The following is a 6640-nucleotide window of genomic DNA, read 5'->3' on the forward strand; positions in this document are numbered from 1 at the left end:
ATTGGCTTTATTAAGTGATTCCCGAAGGGAGCAGTATCCCAGCTAACAAGTACCTAGAGAGATACCCCAGGAGGTATACGGAATGGGAGGTTTTTACAGGAAGGGTGGGGGGGGGCGGCTAAAGTGATTAGCAAAAGAAAAGCAAGGATTGTTACTTCTTGTTTCGGTGGGGGAAGGGAATAGGAGTGTTTTTATCATGCAGATGACCCCACTAGTGCCAATCAGGACAAGTCCATACGACTCCAAGCGTCGCATTGCCGCAGAGGATGAAACTGAGACTGGGTTTGCTGTTGTTGGGGGGTGGGGTGGGGTGGGGGCAAGTGGCTCCATTTTGGTCTTCTTGTTTCTTTCTTTTTTTGGTAAGGCACTCATCATTGAAGTATTTTTATTTTAGGCCCGAAGAGCCAGCATTAAGGTAGCTATCTTGGGTATCTGCAATTGCCGTAGGTATCCTGGATGACCCGTTCAAGGAAGGTCACTTAATCTAGCTTGCTGAAGCCTGTACCTTCGGGTGCTGACACACTGGCGGCACGTATTGAGGCCGTGTTTCGGGATCAGACCCGGGGCGGGGTGGGGGTGGGGTTTGAGCATAAGCGGCAAGAACGAGAACCCTGGCCCAATTTCCTCGGAGGGCTCCAGTAGAGCTCCTGGTGTTGCATCTTGCTGTCTCGGTTGCAACAAGGCAAAAGGAAAGAGCTTTCTTTCCTTTCTTTCCTTCCTTCCTTCCTTCCTTCCTTCCTTCCTTCCTTCCTTCCTTCCTTTATTGCTTATGGATAATTAGTAAAATTGGAAGCCATTTAGAATCATGGAATATGCCATGCCACCTGCCATGGCAGCCATCAAAATGAAAATTAGGAATATTACCTAGGTGCATGGGAAGTAAGTCTGATGAATGATAAGTAAAGTTAAAGCCGAATGAATTATGTTAATAACTAGGTCAACATCCAGAGCATAGGTGGCTGGGAAAAAACTCTGTTTCTCTGTGTGTGTCTCTCTCCTTCGGGAATCATATTATCACTGTTATAGTGATATGTGCAGAACATGACACTTCTAAAGAGATTTTCATGCTTTGTTTGAAAGACGGGAATGCCTAATGTATCCAGCAGGTTAGGGAAGACCTGGCCTATTTAAATGACTTCGGGATCCGATTTTCTTTTTTCTGTTACAGGTTTCTTTTTTTTTTTTTTTTTTTAACTGCTTAAAAAGTAAAAGATCTTTTTTCCCCTCCCTGAACTTTACGCATTTAAACACAAAAACAGTAGCAAAACTATTTTGTCTAGAAATCTTTCTAAAATGTATCACATACTTCCTGCCTTCTCCAACAGTTTGCTGAGCATACCTTGTTCCAGTCTTTTTATCTCAGGCTTCCGGGTGGATGTCAATTTCTCTCCCACGCGGGAATCCAGTGGTCACGTATGGGGTGTTTGCCTCTCTGTGGCATGATCCCATCTCTGAGTTTTGATTCCTTGATTCCTGTTTTTATAGGTTTTCTTTTCTTTTCTTTTTGTTCTTTGGTCTTTTTCTCTCTTGCAGTCTATCAGATGTCATTTTCATAGCTGCCAGTGTCCCAGCCTTTGGCAACTCTCCTAACCTCCCAACACACGTGCTGTTTAAAGTGCTTTGCTAGAAAATCACACAATAGAGCTTACTAGAACTATGTGCAGAGAACTCCAAAGGGCTTTCCTCTTTATGAAGTGTTTGGACAGTGGAGACTTGGCCATTATCTATTTTAGTTGCTTGGAGGTATTTTGGCTTATTTCTTCACTCTTCGCTGTTTCCTGGCTACGATGAGGTCTCCAGGAAATGACCTATGCACCAGGGACATGCCGCAGCAGGGAAAATAAAACACTGGCTCTCAAAAAAAAAAAAAAAAAAAAAAAGCCAAAAAACAAAAAAGTGGCTCTCTGAAACAAAGCATCGCAGTAGTAGATCCTGTCAACGCCAAGAAATCAATGGAAACTGAGAGCAGAGCCAAGCAGTCAATAGCCATCAAAAATCCCATGCTTGCACCATACTCCTTCTGGGTCACTCCGTCCTTCCACCCGCAGACTTCATCAGTACTAGAGAAATGATTAGAAGGTCCATACTGTTTATTGCTTACCGTGTTCACCTTCAGTTTACAAAGGAGCACTGGAATGACAAAAAGCAGAAGTTACACAAAATAGAGAATAATTTTTTTTAATTTTTTTTTAACGTTTATTTATTTTTGAGACAGAGGCAGACAGAGCATGAATGGGGGGAGGGTCAGAGAGAGAGGGAGACACAGAATCGGAAGCAGGCTCCAGGCTCTGAGCCATCAGCACAGAGCCTGACGCGGGGCTTGAACTCACGAACCGCGAGATCATGACCTGAGCCGAAGTCGGACGCTTAACCGACTGAGCCACCCAGGCGCCCCTAGAGAATAATAATTTATGTGATTGAAGGATCTTTCCCCTAGACACCCAATAAATAGCACACATTTTGGACATATAAGGCATATATATATATATATATATATATATATATATATGTTTACTTTTGTATTTTGAGAGAGAGAGAGAGCATGAGCATGAGCAGGAAGGGGAGGGGCAGAGGGAGAGAGACAATCCCAAGCAGACTGTGCCATCAGTGCAGAGCCTGACACAGGGCTCGGACTTACGAACTGTGAGATCGTGACCTGAGCCGAAACCAAGAGTCGGATGCTTCACCAACTGAGCCACCTAGGTGCTCCTACAGGGCATATTTTTAACATATAAAGCAGGTTGCCAGATGTCATGAAGACTCAAAAAGAGTAGGCATTGATGCTCCCTATGCTTTGTTTGTTTGCAAAGAGTTAACTGTAGGAGTGGACCATGTGTGCAATTAAAATCAAATAAAGTGTCATTAAATGACACATAGCTCTCTGGGAATATATGTGTTATATGAATTCAGATATTTCTGCTATCCAGGGTCCGTGTAGACTACATCTACAGTGTAGACTCATCTTTTGAAGAGAGTTTCTGCCATAATTTATTGAATTCCACCCTGCTCTTGGAAGTATTTATGCACTCCCGGGGCCTGGGAAAACTCGTGACCCTTCCAAGCCTTCTCTTCCTTCCACAAAATACCTAACAAAATTGGCAATAACCACCAAACAAAATAAGCAAACCCATTCCCTAATCTTCAGAGTAGGGGTTGAAAGATAACTTGTAATTGAACGTCATTTTTGGTTTCTTTTGCTTAATTCTGACGAATCTTATGAATTCCATGGATCAATGTGTAAGGAGTGACTTACACTTAGATCAGGGAGTGAGAAGTGACCCTCTCCTAAGAATCAATGCAAATTGCTGGGCAAAGTTTTGTTCAATGTCATTACAAATGATCATCAGTACTAGAGAAGTGATTAGAAGGTCCACACTGTTTTATTGCTTACCATGTGCAGGTGTAGACTGTCTAAGGAATGAAAGGGAGGATACTCGGTGTGAATAGCAGTGTTGTGTCTACATTGGGTAAGATTTGCTTGTCGTTGTCCTAGAAAGCAAGTTGGGAAAATGGTCATCTTTTCCATAGTTTGAAGGTGAGATTATAAAAATCTACAGTGTCCTGCTGTTCTCTGAATAAATCCCATATTAGAAATGCGTTTGTTGCATTTGAGCCCGTGAATTCTGGATTGCTCATGGTGGTAGGGACAAGATTAACGTGTAGAAAAATCACCTAATCAAAAATACTGGAATAATCCAAAAGAGAGTGTTTAGAGCCCTGAAACCACTCCAAACCACATTGTACCCAATAATGAAAAAAATTTCTTCCATTACAGTTTTACAGTGTTGTGAACAACTATGAAATAACTAACAGCATTTCCAACTTTTTTGTTCATTTTCTACTGGAAACGATAATGGGAAACAAGATGGCCAAAAAGTTAGGAACTAGGGAATGCTTTCCGTTCTGGCTGGAGAATGCAATGAACCTCTACAAATCTGACGGTCAATGAATGTTGATAATAATATATGTACTCAATTTATTAGGTAACCGTTTGGTTTTCTATTAGGTTAAACAAATGCAATCAATTTACATAATTCATAAGACCCATAGAAATAACGTACTAGTTGAATAATTTATAGCAGTGGTTCTTAGTTTTGGATTCATACTAGCAGCACTTGGAGAGCTTTTAAAAAACCCTAAACCCAGGCCACATCTTGGACCAATTAAATTAGAATCTCTGGGTCTCTGGGACTCAGCTATCAGTACTTTTTCAGCTCAGTACGTGATTACGTAAATTGGGAAACACTGCTTTACAGAATATCTCTGTTTACTCTTAGGTAAGCTTAAGTACATTAGGGACTGTTTCTTTACCCATCTTTACCCATCTCTTATTAGCCTTTAAGGACTGTTTCTGTTTCTTTTGCTTTAAACAAAAGCAAATCAGTCCAAAAGAATAAGGGCTATTTGTTCTCATTTCTTCTTCCTGTCTTTTTCTCTGCTCTTGGTTTTTCTGATGGTCACTGCTCGGGCATTGCTTTTGACATCTAATGGGTCGAGGTCAACAGTGTATCTGGCCCCAAATGTCACTAGTGCTGAGGTGAAGGAACCCTGATCCACAGAGTGAGGCTCTGGGGTCTGACTGCCTGTATTCGAATTCTTGTTCCTCCCCTTCCTAGCTGTGAAACCTTTAGCCCTTACTGTTCCTGCCTGAATCCACCTGAAAACGTAAATATGATCAACACTCACCTTGGAGCTGATACGAGCTTTAAATGGATGGGCTAATAATGCAAAGAGAGCACGAACACAGTGTCCAGTAGCCAATTGCCACTGAAATACGTCTCTTTCTGTGTTGAGCCATTCATGCCTTCTTGTCAGGGTCCTTGACATCATTTGCTTGACACTGCTCTTGACGGTCTCGGCATTATTATTTCATAATTTGGTGGCAGGAGGGGAAAAGGGTTTGCAGGGTGGAGTTGTCTTCGAGCAGGCACCAGCTTTGGGCTCCAAGTGGACACGTTACTACTACCTTGACACTTGTGTTGGGTAGAATGTCCAAATAAATAAGCTTGTATTGTGTCCAAAAAAGAGAAAAAAAGTCAAAGGTATTCTTGTAAGTGCTGATTCTAAGAGGGCTAATGCCAGGGAACACAGTTTAGTAATAAACTTTATAGTTATTATTGTTTAAAAATTTTTTAATGTTTATTCATTTTTGAGAGAGAGAGAGACAGAGTGGGGGAGTGGGGGAGGGGCAGAGAGACAGAGAGAGAGAGGGAGACACAGAATCCGAAGCAGGCTCCAGGCTCCAAGCTGTCAGCACGGAGCCCGACGCGGGGCTCGAACTCACGAACCGCGAGATCATGACCTGAGCTGAAGTCAGATGCCCAATCGACTGAGCCACCCAGGCGCTAGTTATTATTAATAAGAGGCAGATAGCTACAGGAGTCAAACTCAGCAAAGAGCTCTGTGCAGTAAATAGACTGGCAAATCATTGCTACAGAAGGGAGTCAAGGTTATAGGTGAGAATGAAACTTGTTAGGGAGGGTATGGGGAGGAGAGACAAGGGACTCAGGATATAACCCAAGACATATCCACTCAGCTAATGATTCTTGTAGACCTACTCTGTGTTTGCCAGTCGCCTTTTTTTTTTCAAGCTTCTTTATTTTTGAGGGGGAGAGAGAGAGAGAGAGAGAGAGAGAGAGAGAGAGCGCACAAATTGGGGACGGGCAGAGAGAGAAAGGGAGACACAGAAGCTGAAGCAGGCTCCAGGCTCTGAGCTGTCAGCATGGAGCCCGGCGTGGGGCACAAGCTGTGAGATCATGACCTAAGCTGAAGTCAGATGCTTAACCAACTGAACGACCCAGGAGCCCCTGCCAGTCGCCTTTCTAATCTATTCTACTACCTCTGACTTTTAGGGAGAGTTGTCTTCTCTTCCCTCAGTGCCTGTCCCCAAATGTTGTAAGCCTTTACTTTACTGCAGACAACATGGAGTGCTTACAAAACTAGCTTGCAAATCTCTGCACTGGCTCCTCTCCATTAATTGGATTCATTTTTATTTTTGTTATTATAATTACATGATCACATTGCAAAATATTTTTAAATTTGAATATTTTCCTTTCTGTGTCTGCTTTTCTCTCGTCACAGCGTGCACATAACTAGATGTGTTCTTTACAGCAACTTACTGAGATACAATTCATGCACCATGCAATTCACCCAAAGTATACAATTTTTTTTAATGTTTATTTATTTTGAGAGAGTACAAGTGGGGGAGAGGCAGAGAGAGAGAGAGAGAAAGAGAGAGAGAGAATCCTAAGTAGGCTCCGTGCTGTCAGCACAGAGCCCAATGCAGGGTGTGAACCCACGAACCATGAGAACATGACCTGAGCCAAAGTCGGACGCTTATTCGACTAAGCCACCCAGGCGCTGCTCAGTGGTTGTTAGTATAGTTACCGAGTTGTGAAACTGTCAGCACAATACATTTTTTTTAAGTTTTTTTTTAAGTTTATTTACTTATTTTGAGGGAGAGAGAGAGAGAGAGAGAGAGAACGAGCGAGTATGAGTGAGCAGGGGAGGGGCAGAGAGGAGAGAGAGAATCCAAGCAGGCTCAGCACTGTCAGTGCAGAGCCCGACGTGGGGCTCGATCCCACGACCCATGGGATCATGACCTGAGCCAAAGTCAAGAGTCAGACGCTTAACCAACTGA

At 42.8% G+C, this 6640-nt stretch overlaps 1 long non-coding RNA gene across 1 annotated transcript; it reads right to left on the bottom strand.

The window, feature by feature from the left end:
- Positions 1-6: 6 nt before the first annotated feature.
- Positions 7-5051, bottom strand: LOC121025631 (uncharacterized). Its single transcript, XR_005788112.1, has 3 exons — positions 4687-5051; positions 3392-3489; positions 7-2130 (listed from the first exon to the last, which is right to left on the bottom strand). It is a non-coding gene; the product is annotated as an uncharacterized LOC121025631 (long non-coding RNA).
- Between the last annotated feature and the right edge of the window lie 1589 nt (positions 5052-6640).

Source organism: Herpailurus yagouaroundi, unplaced genomic scaffold (assembly GCF_014898765.1).
Source record: "Herpailurus yagouaroundi ecotype Mexico unplaced genomic scaffold, PumYag 67690, whole genome shotgun sequence".
Lineage (NCBI taxonomy): Eukaryota > Metazoa > Chordata > Mammalia > Carnivora > Felidae > Herpailurus > Herpailurus yagouaroundi.